General features: G+C 40.2%; 1 protein-coding gene across 3 annotated transcripts in view; it reads left to right on the forward strand.

Moving 5' to 3' along the window:
* Nucleotides 1-22,433, forward strand: part of CASKIN2 (CASK interacting protein 2) — a 1,742,750-nt gene that overhangs the window by 1,699,953 nt on the left and 20,364 nt on the right. The window lies entirely within an intron of this gene.

Genomic DNA, 22,433 nt, shown 5'->3' on the forward strand with positions numbered 1-22,433 from the left:
TGACTCTGTTCTCTCTACACATTTGTCCGTAGTAGCTGATGTCATTGTTAGGATTAGTTGGATGCAGAGGATCAAAATAAAACAAAGTATGCCACTATTTTTTTCTCTTTGCATCTTTGTCAGATATTTCATTCCCTTTGAGTTTTACAAATCAACAAAACCTAAATATTAAATGAAGTCTCAGCAAATTCATAAGAAAAAGATAAAAACGCAAGTAATACTTTCCCAAATCTTCATTGCAGTAAACGGGTTTTTGTTTGTTTCTGGAGTTGAGAGCCCCCCCCCCCCCTTTTAAATAGTGGAGTAATTATTGTTGAAACTACATTAGGTCATTCAAGGATAAGTGTTGATGCTTAAAGTAAGCACTAGGCAAAATGTCTGGCATGTTTCTTTTTCTTTAGTTCCTTATGAATTTTATGTTAATTGCACAAAACAAATTATTAATGTTCAGAGGCTTTCAAGCAGCAGCAGCAGCAGCTGACCTGACAAACTTGTTTTAATTCAGAATAAAAGTAATGGAAGAAAGGGTGCCAGTCTCAGCTATATTGTCTGCACTTTACCAGTAATGTTCTTAAAAATTCATGTTTGGGCCACTAAACTTATTTCCCTACCTCTGCCTTTTGGTTTACAAGCAAGTGCTGTAACAGTGTTCACACGTAGTCTTGGAGCCCAAGCACATGTCACGCAATTACAGATTGAGACAAATCTTGACACATCGCATTAGCTGACATTATACCCATCTTTATGTTTTTTTTAGTATTCAGATGTCATTCTGGCAGGCAGTTGAGCTGTTACATACAAGGAAGCTAAAGTAATTAGAAGAGTATCTCTTTGGTCTGTCAGAATGTTGCTGGGGGCAGCTGCTAGCACTCACCTACTTCCCCACACCACAACTTGCCCCACAGTTTCTGAACTGCTTTTACTTTACCAGCTATAATCTCAGTATCCGCCACCTTTTCAATGAAGTTAAACCTCATCATGTCTGACCTGATAACTGACTTCTCTGACAGTTGACACCCTTTATATTTTCTTTCGTTTCTTCTTGCACAGTGCCTTCTCATTCTGCCTGTCCTTATAAGAATGCTATATACCCAGTATTTTCTGTTGCCCACACAATTTAAAACCACTCTTTAAGGACTTCATTTGCATTTCCGCCAAAAAAATTGTCTTTCATTTTGATCGTATTACACTTGCTTGAAAGCAGGAGGCAGTAAATTCACCATCAACATTCTACCTTCTCTGCTTTCTTATCTCCTTCCAGTCTTTATGGATCCACTAACCATTTTAAAATATTTCATGAGTTCACAACCCTGTCTACGAAGAAAGAATTTTGCAGTTCCAAGGATTAGTCTGTTGACTGCCCCTTGCCACTTTGGACAACACTTTCTCCTTCCTCTATCATGTTCTTTTTAATTTCTGTTTTGTTTGCCCCATATCTTCTACTGTCAAATGAGAAAAGCTTCATCTCCAACTCATCTCTTAAATTGCATTTTCCCCTCCTTCCTATGCATTCTCCTCTTCGCTGTCTTTGGACTTATTCCAACAAGTAAATGTCCTTCTTATATGTCCTCTAGAACCAGACACAGGACTCAAGATGAGTGTATAATGAAGTCATTAACCTCTTTGCTTTTATCTTAAAAGAACTTAAGTACATTTATCTGCAGTGAACTGACATTGTCACTGTCACTACAATCCTCCATGTAATTCCATTTAACAATGCAGCAGTCATAACCATTAAGTGTAATCTTAGCCCCTGTTGCCTGTGGTTTTAGTAGCAGCTTCCTGTGCTGGACTAAGTAAAAAGCCTTGCCTAAACTGCACCAGTGGAGTTTAGGGGTAGAACTCTGAATTCTACCTAGGTACCAGAATTTGACTGGCAGCTCGGGCATTTTACAGCACAACTGGGAGGATATATGTTCCCATCATGATCGGGGGGGGGGGGGGGGTAGCTTATGCCATCACTCCTAGTTTGATCATTGCCACATGGCAGGAGCAGTGTCAAATGGGTAGGAGCCTGTGCAGATAATAACTTTTTTCTGTCCGCCAAAGTGATGAAATTAGGCCTAGTTATAGCAATGCAAAATTTCCCTTTGGTGGTATAGTTGCCCACTTCACCACCCAAGGAGATAGGTTATGGTCTTAGTTACAAAATGTATCTCATTACCAAGATGCCAGTGAGAGGACCAAACTCTCTACTGTGCACCCAGATGACTACCACTCAACACAGTTGTCTCCCCTTGAGTCTTAGTAACAGACTGTTTAAAAGAGGAAAGGAAAAAATGAATTTCTTATTTATATTTTAACACACAAGGAATACTTAGGATACACCATGGCAGAGTTACAAAATGTTATCAGAAGCTGATGGGGTATGTGTGTGTGTGTATTAACTTACATAAAATCAAGAGTTAACAGTTATTTTATATGCAGAAGGTTAGAAGACTACATTAAATATTGTAGATTAAGTCATGGGTAGTAGTTTTTTGACATTACCTCAAGTTTAACATGTTAAGAAAGGAAAGTGAAGAACAAAACAGAAATGTTAGTTTCATACTGTATTGTGAAGGCACTAGCTTTTTTTTTAATAACACATGTCTTGGTTTAGGGAAAATAGATTGCAATCCAGGAATGATCTAGTGGAAAGTGACAGTAGTTGAATTGATGCACTTCAGAGCAGGAAGATGTCAAAATTAAGAGTCATTCAGACAGTGTATTCTAAGTGACTGTTTCATTGGATCAACCAAAGGGTTAGCAGTTAACTCTAAAAAATGCAATGAAGTGTAGCTTTGCATGAATAAAAGGGGGGGGGGTAAAAGTAGGGGAAATAAAGTGTTAAAATCAAGCATCCCTAGTAGCTTTAATTTTACAATATACTAAGCATAAAGTTATAAAATACTTTTCTCTTTTCAAAGCTAGCCAGTTTTTTTAAGGAAGTAGTTTTTAAGCTGAACGAACATATGCAGATTGTTTTCAACTCTTACAAGAGAAATTAGCAAAGGTAGTTTTTTAAGAAATAGCAAGGGATCTGTGTGCTAGCATAGGCAATGACATTTCACTTTAGCATGGGAAGTTTGTGTGTGTAGCCAGCAGTTTGGAGCAATAAATCCGTTTTGGAGGGTAAGTTCTGTTTTTGTTATTAAAAAAAACAAAAAAAAAACAAGAGGAGATGTATTTTCAAAGAAGAATATGAAAGTACTTGGTATGAAGGACATTGTTTCAGTAGCAGCAGTTTACATATTAATCTCCATGATACAATAACTAGGCTTTGCGGGATAGAAACTATGCATCAAAGGATCATGTACATTTGGTAGAAAGCTATATGAAAAGACATCATTACCACTTCCCTACATATTTACTAAAAATAGATTAATTTAAGGAATGGGTAACAGGAAAAATTCAATTCTGTTGGTTTGTTACTTTTCTTAAATGTAAGAGATAATAGGCCGGATAGAAACTGTTCCAGAGGAAATAGCTAGTGGGTAGGATACAATGAAGATGGGCTTAAAATATAATGGAATTAAGGGGAAAACAAAGTGCTGGAGAAAAACAGCAATATAACTTATAATGATTGCCAGAAGTTAAAGTGCTGCATGGGAGAGGAACACTTGCCACTACTTATCTCTTCTCCACACTTCTTTATGGTGCTCCCATCCTTACTAACCTCCAGGCTTCATAAAAATTAAAACTTGAATGTTGCTATAACAAAGTTGCTAAATTTGCAGCACATACCCCTTTCAGAACCCACCACTGTGTAACACTAAAAAGCCTAAACTGGTTAGAACTGCCTCATCAAGTAACATGTACACAACTTGTTATCACCTATAAAATTATATAGCATCAATCTGCCTGTCCAGCACTAAAAAACATTCTACACAGCTGTGTTCCCAGTAGGCCATTGCAATCCACTGACCAAAAACTCCTGTCTGTCTACAAACCTATCAAATCTGCTGGGCATTGTCTCTACTCATACAAGATTGCTAAGGTCCAGAACTTTTACCTGTATCTATCAGGTTAATACTCTCCCTTCCATGTTTCAAAACCACTCTGAAAGAGTTTCATCTAAAATCTGTCTCTGTTCTTGTTCAAAACCAGGATAAACTATATCCCTAAATGTACCTTTTCATTCCTTATAACTCCTTACTCTCCCTTCTTCACTTACATCTATCAAATTCTCTTCCCTTCCATTTTCTGTAAATATACCATAAGCCTGTTTTTTTTTTCTTGACTTCATATTGCAGTTCCTATTTGTATTAGCCTAACTTACCTTTAATATCTCTATAAACTATCTAAAGTTTCTCCAGATATTAAATAATTGTCATATAAATTGTAATGGAGCTTAACCAATGTTTTTATATTATGTCTAATTGTTTGTAATTATTTAAACGTAGAAGTTTTTGTTTTATTTTTGAAGGTTATAAACTTTCATACTTAAAATGTTTTGTAATTATTTGGAGCTTTTCTCCTTGGACCTCCGCTGAAAATGGGCTTCTACCCAGTCAGACTTTCCCAGTAATCAGATATAAATAAATAAATAAACCCTAATCAAGAAGAGGAACAGCGGCAAAAGCTAAAGGGAAGAGAAGTAATGTTTTAAATAATAGGCATGTGTTCAGGAAGGTACCAGTTAAACATTTATTTTTTTAAGTAATCCCAGAGGATAAAAATTAGAAACAGCAATGGCAAAGCAGAAGCTCGGTAGTTAACAATCTTGATAGATAAAGGAGAAGTAAAAATTGTGGTAAATAGTCAAACATCAGAGAAATCTGTGAGACTAGATGGAATTCCTGTAAAAATGTGGAACTTTGGGCTGAAAACTTGGAAAGTATTGTTTAACAATGTTTGTGTGTGTGTGTGTGTGTGTGTGTGTGTATGTATGTATGTATGTATGTATGTATGTGTGTCAGAAGGCATACCTGCATTATTGAAGTAAGGGGTTCTGGTGTAGTATTATTACCAGAGGATGGCAAGCCTCCTACATCATACAGCCCGGAAAATTAATTGTTTTTTGGATGAAGAGAAAGCATTCAATCCTGGTTTGTTGTCCTTTCATGAGCAGGGCATTTGCATTTCCAGGTAGTATAATAGAATTAAATAAGGAGAATTTTTGATGGTTTGGAGGCAGAAATAAAAGTGGAAGGAGGCCTTTCTTGACAGTGACTTTGAATAGAAAGACCAGGTAAAGATGCCCTCTTTTCCACTGCTAATCACAAATGGAGAGATAATCAGTGTATTGATTGAGAAAGATTAGCTGTGTTTGCATATGATATTATCTTGTATTTAATATACAGATTAAATCATTTAGAAAATGGAGAAAAGAGATTTTGCCAGTAGAAATACATGAGTACAGCCAAGAGTAAGCAATGGTAGAAAATTAAGGAACCTTATTACTGGGAGCAATTGGGTTGGAAGTGAAAGTGATAGACTGGGAAGAAGCAGGGGATCTGTAAGGTCTCCAGATTCAGTAAAAAATTCAGAATATGAGCTTTCCTCAGCTTGAGAGTAAGTTTTTGGAAATGTAAAGGAAATGTGATAGGAAACTGGAAACACATTTTTTGGGAATGTTTGGAGTTAATCGAGTTTATGGACTCCTTGCATAATACCCTGATACAGTTGATGGAGGAATATATTATATTAGCTAAGGAGATCCTGTACTGCTTTGGGTTTTTAGAATTGTCAGGATGTAATTAGGCTTTATCAAGTTTAATACTAGTAGCAGCCATAAAAGCAACCACATGAGAGTAGAAATCAGAGATTAAACCAGCAGTAAATTAAGTACTGAATCTTGTTATTGAACTAAGTGTTATAGATGTGACTATTGAAAGATGAAGGGACTAAATTTCATAAAAATAAATGGTGCGTTTAGGAACAATGTATACAAAATAAGGCATAAGTAGATTAAAAAAGTAGGTCAGTAGTAACTGAAAAGCATATGAATAGGCTGTAATACATAAACATACAGCACAGAGTTAAGATGGAGCTTTATGTATAATGCATATGTGATAATGGAACATATTGAGATTTTTCTTCTCAGATTGCTATTAATGTTTGCGAACTTATTACATGTTAATAATGGGATGAGTATATAAAGCTTCCTCTGTGGCATATGACTAGCTAGGTGTGAGTTAGATTTATTTGGTTAACATATATAAAAAGTGAACTTTCTTTTTACAATTTCTGTTCAGAACAGCAGTGTAAGCAAGTTTAAGAGAAAATGCTGTGTAATGTTTTTGTGCTGATTAAACTTGTGTCTGCAGAAAGAGAATTAAGTTGTCAGCTAATGCCATTTCAGTAGTCTTAAATATTATCATAATCATAAGAGGTTACTAGGGTATTGGCCCTAAGGGCCTCTACAAGCCTAGCCATGTTATACTCATTCCCTTACGGACCAAGATATATAGTCTATGTTTGTGCATGAGTCTAAGATCAGCATAGCAGACATTTCAGTTTCAGATTGCATTTGTTCAGACAAGACAGGTTAGTACTTACATGTGGTGTATATATGTCTGAATGAGAAAACTCAGGGTAGTGAGTCTATGACCAAGGTGATGTTTCAATAATATATACATGTGTGTGAGAGAGGGAGAGAGATAACACAGCTGTCCCTTGCTGTTACGTCTGATATTGGCTCATATGTTTGGTCTGTTTTTCATAAAATTTGTGGTTTTCTGCTAAATGTTTTATGATTGCAGACACTAAATAATGATAACCATTGGAGTGCAATTATTCTAGCAACTTTTTATTTTTGCAAGAGAAACATTTAAATTTCCTCCTTATTTTGACCCGTTGTCCTTCATTTATTTTTGGCTCTGTCCATTATTCTTGCCTTAATTGATTGATTGAGAGAGATACTGTATGTGTGGGGATGTGAAAGAAAGAGATACCTCACAACTGCCCCTGGTTCTGCTAAATGTTTTTCATTTTACTCATTTGATTGGTCTGCTGTTCATAAAATTTGTGTTTTTCTGGAAAATGATTAAGGATTTCAGTCTGTAAGTAATGACATCCATTTGACTTTCAGACTTCATGTCCTTTAGGTAAACAATCTTGCAATTTTTAAAGAATGGAAGAATGTTTTCTTCCTTATCCCCACTCCCTGCCCTAAGGGGTTGAGAGCTAGTGTGTAGATATATGTATGTATGTCTGTGTATGTACATATATATGTGTGTGGGGGGTATGAAATTAAATATTACATAATGCTGGAAAACATTGCATTGCTACCTTGTGTCTACCACCACTTTGCAGGTATTTATATTTTTTTGCAGTAAATATGATATGTATATAAATTTTATATAAATATTTTAGTCGGTGTGTATATTGTAGCATGATAGAACGGATTCACTTTAGAACATCGAAAGCCCATAACACTGAAATTCAAAATATTGAGACCAAAATCTTGAAAATTCAAACACTGAAAACTCAAAACATTGAATCCTATAACATTGAAAATACATGGGAAAGCACAACTACAAACAGAAACAAATAAAAACCAAACCATATTACAGTTCTTCAACTGTAACCCTTGCTACTTAAAATATATGAACTCCTAGACAGCAGTACACTACACTAAGATGTGTTATGTTGTAGTATAGCAAGTAAGAAGGGAACATTACTGAGGTTACCTATGAAACTCCGGTAAGTATCTCAGGGATATATAGCACTGTGTAATGTTTTAAAAGTGAAGTAGTGTTTATAAGAGACGGCTGAGGATAGTTTTTTACAATTTAAATTTAAACAGTCAGTCATGAAGCTCTGAATGGTATGTTTGCTGATGTTCTTAGTGTTTCACTGTTGCAGTCATCACATTTGGGTTATCTGCCTGCAGGTAGCCCTCAGCTGGCCTGAATACCAGAATCTTGGAGTCCTGCGGCGGATGCTGTCTTTTCTTCCATAACGTCAGGTCGTCAGGGGTATAAAACATGCAGCCGACGCCATTACATCAGTCTTTCTTGCCGTGTAGTGCCCGAAGCAGAAGCAGTTCGCAAGTGCCGGTCGGCCGACTCCTGAAATTTTCATTTTCGAGTTTCAGAACCGAAGTCTTCAAAAAAGATAAGTACCCCGTTGGGGATCTTTTTTCTTGCTCCAACCAATGTCAGTAAAAGTTAACAATTGTCTTACCTGTGAAAGCAAATACCTTATAAAGATTTTCATTCATACTGCATCCCTTGCTTAGGCCCAGAACACGACGTCCCTCGCTGTCAGTTTTGTGTGTGCCTTGTTCAACCCCTGAACTATTCGTCGTCGGGCTCTCTTTGCAGCAGATTATTTTGGTACTCTATATCAGTACTCCAAACTGGCTTCATTAAGTCATCCGACTACCGATATTCCAAAAAACTTAAAGATAAAGACAGAGACAGACCGCATAGGTCCAAAACTGCCGACAACGCTTCCGTTAAGCTAGTCTCCAGTCCGCTGGTACTCATTGAGGCGCTTTCGCAGCCCCTGATACCCGCTACCTCAGATTCGCAGGCCTCTACTGAGACCCATTCGGAGTCCGGTATGCTGCGAGATGCTTCTTCGACTATGGAACCTGTGGATGTCTCTACCTTGGATGGCTCCGGAGCCGCTGTGCAGGCACCGGCTTCTGAGGGTGTATTCAGGCCTACAGATTTGCATTTTAAACTAATGCCATCTTCTTCATCCAGGCCTAAAACCCGATCCATGCCTGGAAAACCAACATCCAAACTGCATGCTCAGGCCCATATGCCTAAAAACAAATGCTTAGAATGGCCAAAGACCTTATTACATTAATTAGGGGAAGCCAGCCTTCCCCTTCTAAGAGACCTAGAACTGAATTTCCTTCTGATTCTTCTGAGCAAGAATCTGATATTTCTGTTCCTTCTGATGACCAGGATTTGCTCTTATCTACATATGAGGATTCTGATGCAGAGGATTCCATTCCCTCTGCTTCCCCTCCAGAAGATTCCGCTGGGAAAGCCAAGATTACTCTGGCTATAAAAAGAGGCTTAGGGAATTCTTTCTCCTTCCTCAACACAGGCCTTTAGCTATCCTTCCTGTTCTGGACATTGTAAATGATGCTTTCTTGAAATCTAGCCTTTCCCTAGACACTTTACCTCCAGCTCCCAGAAAACCTGACAGGTATTACAGAGTACCTGACTCTCACAAGTTCCTGTTCAAGAGTCCTACTGTGGATCCAGAGGCCATTTCGCAAGGACCAAAAGGCATTAAGGCTACTGCTACCAAAAATCCTGCCCCTTCTGATAGAGATTCTAGAGCCTTGGACAGATGGGGTAAGAAGGTATGCACTTCTGCTACTTTGGCCATTAGGGCTTTAAAATGCCAGTTTCATATGTTAAAGTACCAGCAGCATATTATGGGACTACTTAAACAGAAAATGATGTTGATTCCTGACTGTGCTGAACACAAAGAATTACAGGATTTAATGCATTCTGCAGAACAAGTTGGTAAACATACTTTGCAATGTGGTTTTGACTCTTTAGAAGCATCTTGCAAGGCTGCTGTCACTGGGTCTGTACTTAGAAGGCATGATTGGCTTAAGGAGCAACACTTGCCAGATCATGTTAAAGCTAAATTACTGGATGCTCCCTTAAACCAAGACTGCCTGTTTGGCAACAAAGCAGAAGAAGTCCTCAAAAGGATGGAGGAAAAAGCTAAATCTATGCAAACTGCTAAAGATTTCCTACAAGTACAGCCTCCCAGATTTAGTAGGCATTGACCTTCAAAGAATTGGTCCTTTCCAGTCCAAACTCAGGAACAGCAGACCACCCAGGTTACAGTCTCAGGCTGCGCACAGGCCTAAGCAGTGGGGGGCTCTCGCTTCCAAAGCAGGGAGTAGTAAGCCACCCCCATACGGAAAAATGGCACAATGACTTACCCTTAGCCCTTCCAAGCCCTGCTCAACTGCCTGCTCCTTTAGGAGGAAAACTCGCCCTGCATGCAAAAAACTGGGAACTCAGTACCCAGGACAAATGGGTTTTAAATGTAGTTTCCCAAGGATACAGATTCCACTTCCACCCTACCAACCCCAAATGGTTGGCCAGACCTACCCCCAAATCACTGGGTGGAAGCCTAACAGCAGGTTCTCTCTCTCTTCTAAGTATCAGGGCTATTCAACCTGTCCCAGCAGAACAAAGGGGGCACGGGTTTTATTCAGAACTTTTCCTGGTACCCAGAAAAGACAGCTCTGGCATCCTATCCTGGACCTCTCTATTCTAAACACTTTCGTGGTAATCACAAAATTCAAAATGCTAACATTTCAACAGCTGCTTCCTGTGCTAGGCAAAGATGCCTGGTTGGCAACCTTAGACTTAAAGGAAGCTTACCTGCACATTCCAGTAAGGGAATCTTGCAGGAAATACCTGCGCTTCAGGGCAGGCTCCATGCACTATCAGTTCTCTGCACTTCCCTTTGTATTATCTACTGCGCCCAGGGTATTCACAAAGTGTCTTGCTCCAGCCATTGCATTTTGCAGGCAGAGAAATATTCAAATATACCCATACTTGGACGATTGTCTGATTCAGGCAGAAAGCCAGGACTTGCTATTAAAACGTCTGGCATTCGTAAAGAAACTTCTAACCTCACTGGTTACACCATAAATGAAAAGAAATCTCACCTAGTGTCCTGCCAACAAATTGTATTCCTGGAAGCAAGCTTGAACACAACCTCCCAGATGGCTTTCCTCACTCCAGAGAAACAAGTTTATTTGACAACCTACTTCAAACTTTTGGCCACAAAGCCCCAGCTATCTGCAAGGAAAATTCTGCAAGCCCTGGGGGTTCATGGTCTCTTGCATTTTACTAATTCCATATGCAAGACTGCATATGAGGAAACTACAATGGTATCTAAAAAGCCTATGGAGTCAACATTCTCAGGACCCGGAGTCGATGATTCCTATCATTCCTTGTATAAAGACAGAGTTCCTTTAGTGGGGAGAGGCCTGATACCACAACAAGGGGCTCCCTTTCACTCTACCCCTTGCTGCCCAAACCCTAACAACAGACGCATCAGACTATGCATGGTGGGCTCATTTGGCAGGGCAGTGCATTCAGGGCAAATGGAACGCAAGACAGATGCACCTGCATATCAACCAAAAAGAAATGTTAGCTCTACAGAATTCCCTGACAGCCTTCAAAGACCGCATCCTTCCAGGACAATTATTGATAAAGACAGACAACACCACAGTTATGTGGTACATAAACAAGTAGGGGGGAACTCACTCGTGTCCTCTCTGCAGACTAGCCATGGCTCTGTGGAACACAGCCTTGAGCTACCAAGTGCACCTACAAGCTCAATTCCTGCCAGGCAAGCTAAATTCACTGGCAGACGACCTAAGCAGAAATCTCATGGACCCACACAAATGGAAACTGGAACCAAAAATATTCAACCTCTTGAGGAACAAATGGGGGACTCCAGAGGTAGACCTGTTTGCCTCCCCTCAGAACTACCAACTGGACAAATTCTGCACAAGGACTTCCCACAGTCAAGCTTGGAAAGTGAATGCCCTGTCCTTTACCTGGGAAAACCTCTCGGTTTATGCCTTTCCCCCTCTGCCTCTCCTCTCGAAGGTTCTGCTAAAGGTCAAACAGGACAAGTCAAGGACAATACTGATTGCACCAGACTGGCCACGCCAGAACTGGTACCCCTTCTTGTGCAGTATGACACTGCTGGAACCATGGCACCCAACAGGCGGGCCAAATTCTGCACCCTCAGCTTCAAACCCTGAACCTTGCAGCCTGGCTAATTCCTTGAGCTCTCCAATAGAATCCCTCAGTAAGCAGGTGCTAGATGTCATTCTGGAGGCAAGGAAGCCTAGTACTAGAAAATCCTATGCTGAAAAGTGGAAAAGATACTGTTCCTGGAGCCAGACTCAGGGGATGGGCACAACGGTGCCCGGTTTACCTCATTTTCTTCAGTACTTAACAGAAATGCTCCACAAGGGCCTATCCTTTTCGTCAATTAAAATTCATGCTTCTGCCATTTCAGCACATTATAATACTGAGCCCACCCCTCTTCTCTCACCCCCTGCTAAAGCAATTCCTTAGAAGGGCCAAAAACTTAAGACCACCCCAGGAGAGCCCTTACTCCAGCCTGGGACCTTAACTTTGTATTGGAAAAGCTCACTGTCCCTCCCTTTGAGCCAGCTGCAACTGCAGAGTTGAAATTCCTTTCTTGGAAAACAGCCTTCCTTCTAGCCATCACTTCAGAAAGAAGAGTGTCTGAATTACAGGCCCTCATGGCAGTGGTATTCAGGCCGGCTGAGGGCTACCTGCAGGCAGATAACCCAAATGTGATGACTGTAACAGTGAATATACTCGAACATCTACATTTATGGTAAGTGTACACACCTGTACTTTTTGTTCTGTGTAGTGCGATCTCAGAGTTGCTATATTTAAGTAGCAGGGGGTTTGGGAGAGTGTAAGTGGGCTTGTCCCCTGCTTATAGTTGGTGAAGTATAATATACTTGTTTTTTTATTTGTTTCTGTATGTAGGTGTGGTGGCATGTGTTAAATGTTGGTTTCCTGTGTATTTTCAGTGTTATGGGACTCAATGTTTTGAGTTTTCAGTGTTTTGAATTTTCAAGATTTTAGTCTCAGTGTTTTGAATTTCAGTGTTATGGGCTTTCAGTGTTCTAAAGTGATGGAACTCCATTTCACATGACCACTCAGTGCACAAGTTAGGAAAGGCAAATTAAAATCCATTGTAATTCAAGAACCTTAAAAGAAGCCTGTGCAATAAATCCAAGATGCTGCACTGCACATTGGATATTAAAACCTAAGAATGAAGACTAGTTTGGGGGTTGTTGCTCAAACAACTGTCTCAGGATATAAACCTAAGGATACAAGATATTACCTATATATTATATATAAACCTAACAGTATAGGATATAAGAGTACAGCAAGGTCTCAGAACTTTTACCAAAAAAAAAAAAAGCATGGCATGACAAACCATGTTTATATATTTGTACTGCAGTGATTCCAAAGCCAGTCAATTATACAGTGTAACTCTTGCTTAAAAATGTATATGAACTCTCTATAAAATAAACTGCATGGTATAATTAAGCAATAACTGACGACGTGGTATGGTATATTGAAGATTTAGCCATGGTTGGTGTGGTTTAATCACGAGGGCGAAGCCGTGGGTAAATCTTCAATATACCACAACCACGGAGTGGGTTATTGCTATTATACAATGACATTATTTAAGAAAAAAATACTTTTCTTAAGTAATGTCTTTGTATAACGGCGGATTGCTGTTCTTCCACCAGTTGTGGTATACTGATTCTGCTTTTTGATGTACTGCACATGCGTATGGGACTTGCGTTCCCACGCATACCCAGTACATCAAGGCTTTGAAACGGAAGCAACGGAGAAAAGAAAGTCTCCGTTGCTCCATTTTCTCTCTTTTTTTTTTTTTATTGTTAAAAAAAAAAAAAAAAAAAAGTTTTGGGGCACTTTATACCAAAGGAAAAAAGTCCGGGCGACCGGACCTTTTTCAGTTGGTATATTGTGGGATTTACAGTGGGCACGCTGGTTGGGCTGGCCAATCAGCGTGCACGTTTTGGAATATTAATGGGAGGGTCATTGTATAATCTCAGTTAACCACTGCATCGCTAGGTAGTGCAGGATTTACTCAGTTTGCCTACATTTACTGTCTTAGACTTCATCCTCTAAGATTAATTGAGTCAGTTGTACATAAACATTGCATAACCCACTGAATGTCATGATGAGTTTCTTAAGTATAGGATACTTAAGTGTACTACGCAAAAGCATTTTGTAATGTGTGGGTGGTCCATAATAAGTGATGATTTAGTAACTCTTCAGGCAGATAAAGTATGTTTTATGGCAGTCCGCAGTGGGGTCTGTTTTTCACACCTGTGGTTAAGTATTACAGAGAAACTTGTGCATGATTTTATAATTTCTAACCACATCATCTTACTTAGGGAAAGGAATAGTGCCCTGCTTAACTACCCTTTCTGCCTTTAGCCTAGTCAGTATTTCTTCCAGTTAAATACCTGCAATAAAGACATCAGGGTTATTATAATGCTTATTTCCCAAGCACTAAGTACACAGTAAAGCAATGTAAACAATCTGTAATTGTAAGAAAATGATTATAAATTAAATATTACTTCAAAAATAAGCACTCTGCAGTAGATTAAACAATGGGAACAAATTACTGTGAAATGCAAATAAAGGGCATCTCAAAATGTTGTAGTAGGTTCAACTGTAACTGTCCACCAAATGCTGCAAAGAATCATGTTATGGAGATGGCAGAACAGAACCTCTAAATCACAACATGAAACAAGTCCTACACAACTTACAAATGGAAAAGCTGATAATGACTTCAGATGTTTCAGTTAATTTTCAAAAACAAAGTTCAGCTCTCCCAAGACAACCACAACAATTATTCTGTGCCCAGTGCTAGTATATCAAATGTATAGAGCTGCAAAAAAGCTGACAAACTAGCAAAATAACAGTAAAACCACACTGCAGTTAAGGGATGGAATGAGTAGCAGGCAAGCAGCAAATAAAGTCCAATCCACCAAGGCTTGCAGCTCATCTTTTTATGGGCACAAATCCTCGGCAGTACAGGACCACACATAACACTCCACACTTTATAAAACGAACATCAGAAAGTAACTTCCAGTTGTTAAAAATTATTAGCAAAAAAAGCTAATCTTCAACCATCAGATTCCACACTTATTATCTCATCCTCTGAGATAGCAACTCCTCAGAGATACAGAACCACAAACTACACACCAGTAGAAAAATATACAAACTCCACTTGAATATTACCACACATGACAGTCCAAACTCCCACTTCAACACAGCTCTAATTCGATAAAAACAAGTAAATTAATACGACCAAAATTCATATATAGGTAGTCAAGTCTCAACTAAGTAAATTCTACTGTATGTTTTTTTGAATTTTGTAAATTTAATATATTAAGAAGTACCGAACAAAAAAAAGGAAAGTAGTATAAATCCGTAACTATTTGAACTCCCTTACTCCTTTCCGTTCTAGCCTTTTGTTTTTCTTTCTTTTTTAAGAAGCAGACACTGAACACACTAGAAGTTTCAGCATGCATTATAAACTTCTACATTGTGCAAGAAGGCATTACTTACAAGAAGTTGTTGACAAGCCCCCCCCCCAAGAACCATCACGAAATGCACACATTTAAAGAGTGTGCAGTGTACATTTGTTTTTTGCAGACGTAAAAATATTTTTCAGTGACGGCAGTTGGAATGACTGTTACTCAAGTACCCTGTGGCAACCACATCAGCTGAAAGTAGGCTGTACTGCCAAAGGGAATGGGGATGAAGCTTGCTATTTCCAGCTCCGGCTAGCTAAAACATGTATTAGTCCTGCTGACCTTCATTCCTCTTCTCTCTAGAGCATATCTCCATTTCTTCAGGGTCTTCTACACCTGTTCCCTACTCTCACTACAGATCACAATGTCATCTGCAGACATCATAGTCCACGGGGACTCCTGTATGATCTTGTCTGTCAACCTGTCCTTCACCATTGCAAATAAGAAAGGGCTCAGAGCTGATCCTTGATGTAATCCCACCTCCACCTTAAACGCATCCGTCACTCCCACCGCAGATCTCACCGCTGTCACACTACCCTCGTACATATCTTGTACCACTCTTACATACTTCTCTGACACTCCCGACTTCCTCATACAATACCACAACTCCTCTCTAGGCACCCTGTCATTTGCTTTCTCTAAATCCACAAAGACACAGTGCAACTCCTTCTGACCTTCTCTGTACTTCTCCATCAACACTCTCAGAGCAAACATCGCATCTGTAGTGCTCTTTCCTGGCATGAAACCATACTGCTGATCACTAATCATCACCTCCCTTCTTAACCTAGCTTCCACTACTCTTTCCCATAACTTCATGCTGTGACTGATCAGTTTAATCCCTCTGTAGTTTCTACAGCTCTGCACATCACCCTTATTCTTAAAAATCGGTACCAAAAAACTTTTTCTCCATTCCTCAGGCATCCTCTCACTTTCTAAGATTTCATTAAACAATCTAGTTAGAAACTCCACTGCCATTTCACCTAAACACCTCCGTGCTTCCACAGATATGTCATCTGGACCAACAGCCTTTCCGTTCTTCATCCTTTTCATAGTTATCCGTACTTCCTCCTTGCTAATCCATTGCACTTCATGATTCACTATCCCTACATCATCCAACCTTCTCTCCCTGTCATTCTCTTCATTCATCAACCCCTCAAAGTACTCTTTCCATCTGCTCAACACACTCTCCTCGCTTGTGAGTACGTTTCCCTCATTATCCTTTATCACCCTTACCTGCTGCACATCTTTACTAGCTCGGTCCCTCTGTCTAGCCAATCGGTACAGGTCCTTTTCTCCCTCCTTAGTGTCCAACCTTTTATACAACTCTTCATACGCCTTATCCGTAGCCTTCGCCACCTCTCTCTTTGCCATGCACCTCATCTCCTTATACTCTTGTCTACTTTCTTCATCTCTTTGACAATCCCACTTCTTTTTTGCCAACCTCTTTCTCTGTATACTCTCCTGTTCTTCTTCATTCCACCACCAGGTCTCCTTGTCCTCCTTCCTCTTTCCAGATGTCACACCAAGCACCCTTCTAGCCATCTCTCTTACTAGCTCTGCTGTAGTTACCCAGCTATTCGGTAACTCTTCACTGCCACCCAGTGCCTGTCTTAACTCTTCCTTGAACATCACCTCACAATTACCCTTTTTCAATTTCCACCATTTGATCCTTGGTGCTGCCCTCACACTCATCCTCCTCTTCTTGATCACCAATGTCATCCTACAAACCACCATCCTATGCTGCCTAACTACACTTTCCCCTGCCACCACTTTACAGTCTCCAATCTCCTTCAGATTGACCCTTCTACATAAGATATAATCCACCTGTGTGCATCTTCCTCCACTCTTGTATGTCACCCTATGTTCCTCCCTCTTGTTAAAATACGTATTCATCACAGCCATGTCCATCCTTTTCACAAAATCCACTACCATCTGACCTTCTGCATTCCTTTGCTTAACACCATACCTACCCATCACTTCCTCGTCCCGTCTGTTCCCTTCACCAACATGCACATTGAAATCTGCTCCAATCACCAGTCTCTCACCCTTGGGTACAGTCATCACCACTTCATCCAACTCACTCCAAAATTTTTCTTTCTCATCCATCGCACACCCAACTTGTGGAGCATATGCACTAACAACATTCATCATTACACCATCAATTTCCAGCTTCATAAACATCACTCTATCCGACACTCTTTTCACCTCCAAAACACTCTTAGCATACTCTTCCTTCAGGATAATGCCTACGCCATTTCTCCTGCCATCCACACCATGATAAAATAATTTGAAACCACCTCCGATACACCTAGCCTTGCTCCCCTTCCATCTGGTCTCCTGCACACACAATATACCAACCGTCCTTCAGTTCATCATATCAGCTAGCTCCCTCCCTATACTTTGTAACCTCAGAGCTAGAATAAATTAGTGCCTGGAAAGGAGAGATAGATGTGCAGGGGTTTGTCCTTGCAGACATGTATGTAAAACTCCATTATATAGCATACTTTATAATAAATTATGCCTTTCCGAGAAGCAATGTTCATTGTAAGGTTCACTGCTTTGGTTGTATCCCTTATTCATGGTAGAAATTGGCAAAGGCAGATGTCCATTCTTTTGGTCCAACATCCAGAGTTATTGTAGACATCCCAGGTGTGAAATACTATCTTTCCCTAACCCAGGTCATTGTTTTGATGCAAAGCTAAAAGTACATGCAACCTGGGCCATTCTGTCATTTAATTTTTTGCAAGTAGATTGGTTAAAGGTCGACCTGTCTTTTGGTCTTTTCCAGGTAATTTCCAGAGAAGATAAGCCACTTTAACTGTCTTCTTTTATTGCCTTATTTGATTAATATTATAATTAACAAATGTTTTATATTCTGTTGACTCTGAATTACATATTTGATTACATTTCTGTGCTTAAAGTCATCCCCATAAAAGTTGCGACCTCGTATATTGTATGGGAGGAACCCACTCTTTTACTGAACATGTTGCCACATTTATTAATAACACTTTATATTGTTGGGCCAAAATGTAAGGGCCTTTCTTGGCATGCATGCACTGTTTTTGGAGTTAGCATCAAGCACCTATCTCTTCTGATACAGGAAAATCATACTCTAGCAGCCCAAGTCAGAAAATCATACTCTAGCAGCCCAAGTCAAAGCTGTAGTCAAAAAACAAGACTTTGGAAGATCCATAAAAGACTGCGGTGAAATGACCTGTGGGCAGAGAGCACCAAGGCCTTTGCAACTCCATCATTCCATCTGAGGCATGAGGGTGCTGGACTTCAATGGACATCCTTTTGTGCAACACCAGTCATACAGCCTTCTTCGTCAGTGTCACCCCATATGTGTCAAGTCACAGAAGTAGGATCCTGCCATCAAATAGTAGCCAGGCCTCTGTATCTGTGAGCGACACCACCGAATGTAAGACCAGTTTATAGACTTAATTTAACAAATATTCAGAACTTAGTTTTTCAGCAGTATGAGAGTGCTTGGTAAGTAAAAACAGTATAATGACACTCCAGTCCTATTGGTTAAGGAAATTCCGGTGACCACCTACCCCACAGATTGAGAACAGAGGCTTCCCCCCAAGAGCGATGAAAAGTCATTCTTCTAGTCTTTAGGGATAATGCCCCAATTCTGGATGCCATACCAGTAGTTGTTTTGGTGTTGACTGTAGCAGAGTGGCATAAACTTAGCCTACAGGCCGTCCAGCTGTCAAACCACAGACTGGTTTCCCCAGCAAAGAGAAGGGAATCCTTTCTGTTACCACTCTTCTGATTCAGACCTGCATGTGATGATTCCAGTCAACACAGAGCACATGTAGTCATTACTAGACTATGATACAGATAGAGAGGATATCATATCCTTCAGTTCCTTCCTAAAGGCATATCATTTGTAGGGATGCTTATAGATATGTAACTCAAAAGAGGGAACACTGGAATCCAAGGAGCTCTCAGAAATTGAAAGGATAGACGAGATAGGATTCACAGCACTGCCCCCACAACCACCATGATTATTTTCAGGCCTCTATATCCTGCAAAGAGAGTTACAGGCAGCCACCCTCCCAGAAGTAGCTGGACAGGTTTTACACAGTCAAAAACTAATGTCTTTTGGCTTTTCCCGGTTAGGGGTTGCCGCAGCGGAACCACAGTCCGCTAATGATTGGCAGTGGATTTTTACGGTGACAAGGTGCCGGCCCAATGCTCATCCTTCAACGAAGGCACACCCATTCATGCACACACCTACCTGCATGTCTGTAAACATCACTCGACTACAGGGAGGATATGCAGACTCCACACAGAAGGTGCTCCAGCCGAGAGAACCACTTGCTGTGAGGCAACAACGCTAACCGCTGCACCACCGCGGTACCTTTAAATATCTATATAATAAAAGCATGTGGCCTACAAAGAATTGATTTCAAAGAATGTGACCAGTGGAACAGAATTGGCACATGGTCTAAAACATCCTACCTGCCACTTATCAAGAGAGTTTTGTCCTGTGGGGGGATGTATATACTTTCTCCTCAGTGATATTTATTGCCTCACATTGCCAAATCCTTTATGATAAAATATCAGGACAGTAAACTGAAAGATAAATGATCTAGCAGACAATATCACTGGTGAGGTATTGACGGACAGGATTTGTAAAATGATCTTCACAGCATCCCAAGTATGAAAACATGCTGTCAGTTGTGGTTATGGCAGTAAGAACTAGTAGTAGGTCCACAGTTTCTGTTATACTCTGGCATGCTTGGCCTAGAATCCATCCACTGCCAGATTAAATTTAGCAGCTGATAGCCATTGCTTTAGATAAATATTTATTGTTTGGACCTCTTCCCTGGAAGTGCTTAAAAAGCTAGATGAAAAGAAGAAAACTACAGAGCTTGTTAAGCAGATTTTTCACTTTTTCTGAAAGTACTATAGGCAACACCTTACAACACAATAGCACTTACACAGGAAACAATCCAAGGCTGAATAGTTTAAACAGAAAAGGGCCTTTGAAAGGTAAAAAAGTGTAGAGAGGCAGCAGGAACAGGCAGAAATGTGGGGGGTTCAGTACTGATTATGCTTCCAAAAGAGCCTTTTGGGATGGTCTCCCACATCAAATATAACTGATTTCTTTAAACAACAGAAAAATAGATGCAAATGTGTGTCTCCCCTCAGGGTGCAAAATGTAATTCAGACTCTTCCCTCCCATTTTGGGGATAGCTCCATAACCCCCAACATTAGGTGAAACATGCAAGAACTTTTATCTCAGGCTTTGCTTTGTGGAGCAGTATGAATTGTCCCTGAAGAGGAGGAAGAAAAAGAGTTTGATTTCAGGTTCTTACTAGTACTAATAAATGGATAAGCTGCGGTGGTGCAGCAGTAGCGTTGTTGCCTCACAGCAAGAGGTTCTCCCATTCGATTCTCGGCTGGAGCGCCTTCTGTGTGGAGTCTGCATGTCCTCCCCGCGGTTGAGTAGCATTCGAAAGACATGCGTGAATGGGCATGGCTTCGTTGAAGGTTGGGCGTCAAGCTGGCACCTCATCACCATAAACATCTACTGCCAATCATTAGCAGACCAGAGTTCTGCTGTGGCGACCCCTAACCGGGAAAAGCTGAAAGAAAAACAACAACTAGTACTAAATTCTCGGCTGGAGCGCCTTCTGTATGGAGTCTGCATGTCCTCCCTGCAGTCGAGTAGCGTTCGAAAGACATGCGTGAATGGGCATGCCTTCGTTGAAGGTTGGGTGTCAAGCTGGCACCTGGGCACCATAAACATCTACTACCAATCATTAGCAGACCGGAGTTCTGCTGTGGCGACCTCTAACCAGGAAAAGCCAAAAGAAAAACAACAACTAGTACTGAAAAATGGAGGTTTCTGGAGGCCAGTTTCAGACCTGTAAGCGTAAGCAAATTTCTAAAATGGCCATATTCTAAATATCGACACTCTAAGCTGTTCTCCCACTACTACAGTACCTTTTCCAGAGGTGGTGTTAGTTATGCTTGACTTCAGGGATGAATACCTTCTTGTCCTTATCAACACACAGACTGAAATATAAAGCAAGTTGGGAGTAGTTTCAGCTTGCCTTCTTGCCACTTTCTTTTCACTGTACCAGGAGTATTTACCAAGTGCTTTGAACCAGTATTCACTCCCCTCGAGATCTGGGAGATCAGGTCGTTCATTACTTGAATGACTGCTTGACTGAGACCTCTTCCAGCAAAGGGAGATAAAAAGCTCTGAACTACTGTTGGTACTACATGACCCGCCTGAGGCTTTCCCTGAACCAGACAAAAATCTAACCTGATACCAGTGACATCAGAGGTCCTTCTGTGAGTGGTACTGGCTACACAGCTGTGCAAGCTGTTCTTGCCTCAGGACAAAGTAAATTACTTGGGAAGTGTCTTTGCAGACCTGACAAAAAAGAAGCCATGATAGCTTAAATTTTCTTGAAGGCTGTGGGCTGCATTTCATTTTCCATCCTGATGCTAGCCATGATAAACCTGCACAGGAGAAAAATCCATTGGTCCTTAAACAGTGAAAGAAGCTCTGTCACCTCACATCATGTTCCTGTGATCCAGGCCATGACACAGATGTTTGCGTGGTGGATTCATCAGGTTGAAAACAAAAAGAGCATGCATTTCATGACCCCATTGTTTAACAGCAATTTATACACCACCAGGGAATAACATTGATATTGCTATAAACATCCTGTATTGGATATCCCAACAAATTAACCATGAAACTATAATACTTGGAGATGTAGACTGGTAACTTATAAATTCTACTACCCCACTGAATCCATAAACTTGGACAACTTCAAGCAGTTAGTAACCACACCCACTAGAATCAATAAAATTTCAGCGAGACGCTCAGCATGAGAAGATCCTTACAAATAAACCAGACAAACTGCCAAAGTAGGCTGCCTCTCAGACAGCATAAGTGGCCATATATCAACATATGCCATTAGAACTCACCTTAACCTAGGTCAACACGTTATCTATAACCAAATACAAAATATAACCAATTTCAGCAAAGATATTTTCAGTGAAACACTGAAACAATACAACTACAATGTGCTTAGAACAATCACTAGATACTGCTGTAGAACACTTCAGTAGCATTTTCTTACAGACCTTAAATAATCTAGGACCAGTACATAGTGAAAGATTAAAGTGCAACCCCTCATCATGACTAACAAATGAAACAAAAAAAAACTTATGATAAAAGGGATAAAGCCTGGAAAAATTGGTGTAAAAATAGAACTCAGAATGCCTTCCAGCAATTTAGACATTTTGGAAACCTTGCAAAACTCCATGTCAAACAGGACAAGCAAACATACTATACCAACCTATATGACAAACATCAAAACAACCCAAAACTTAA

The sequence above is a fragment of the Protopterus annectens genome, chromosome 10.part0 (genome assembly GCF_019279795.1).
Source record: "Protopterus annectens isolate FY-2018-M chromosome 10.part0, PAN1.0, whole genome shotgun sequence".
In the NCBI taxonomy this organism is placed as follows: domain Eukaryota; kingdom Metazoa; phylum Chordata; order Ceratodontiformes; family Protopteridae; genus Protopterus; species Protopterus annectens.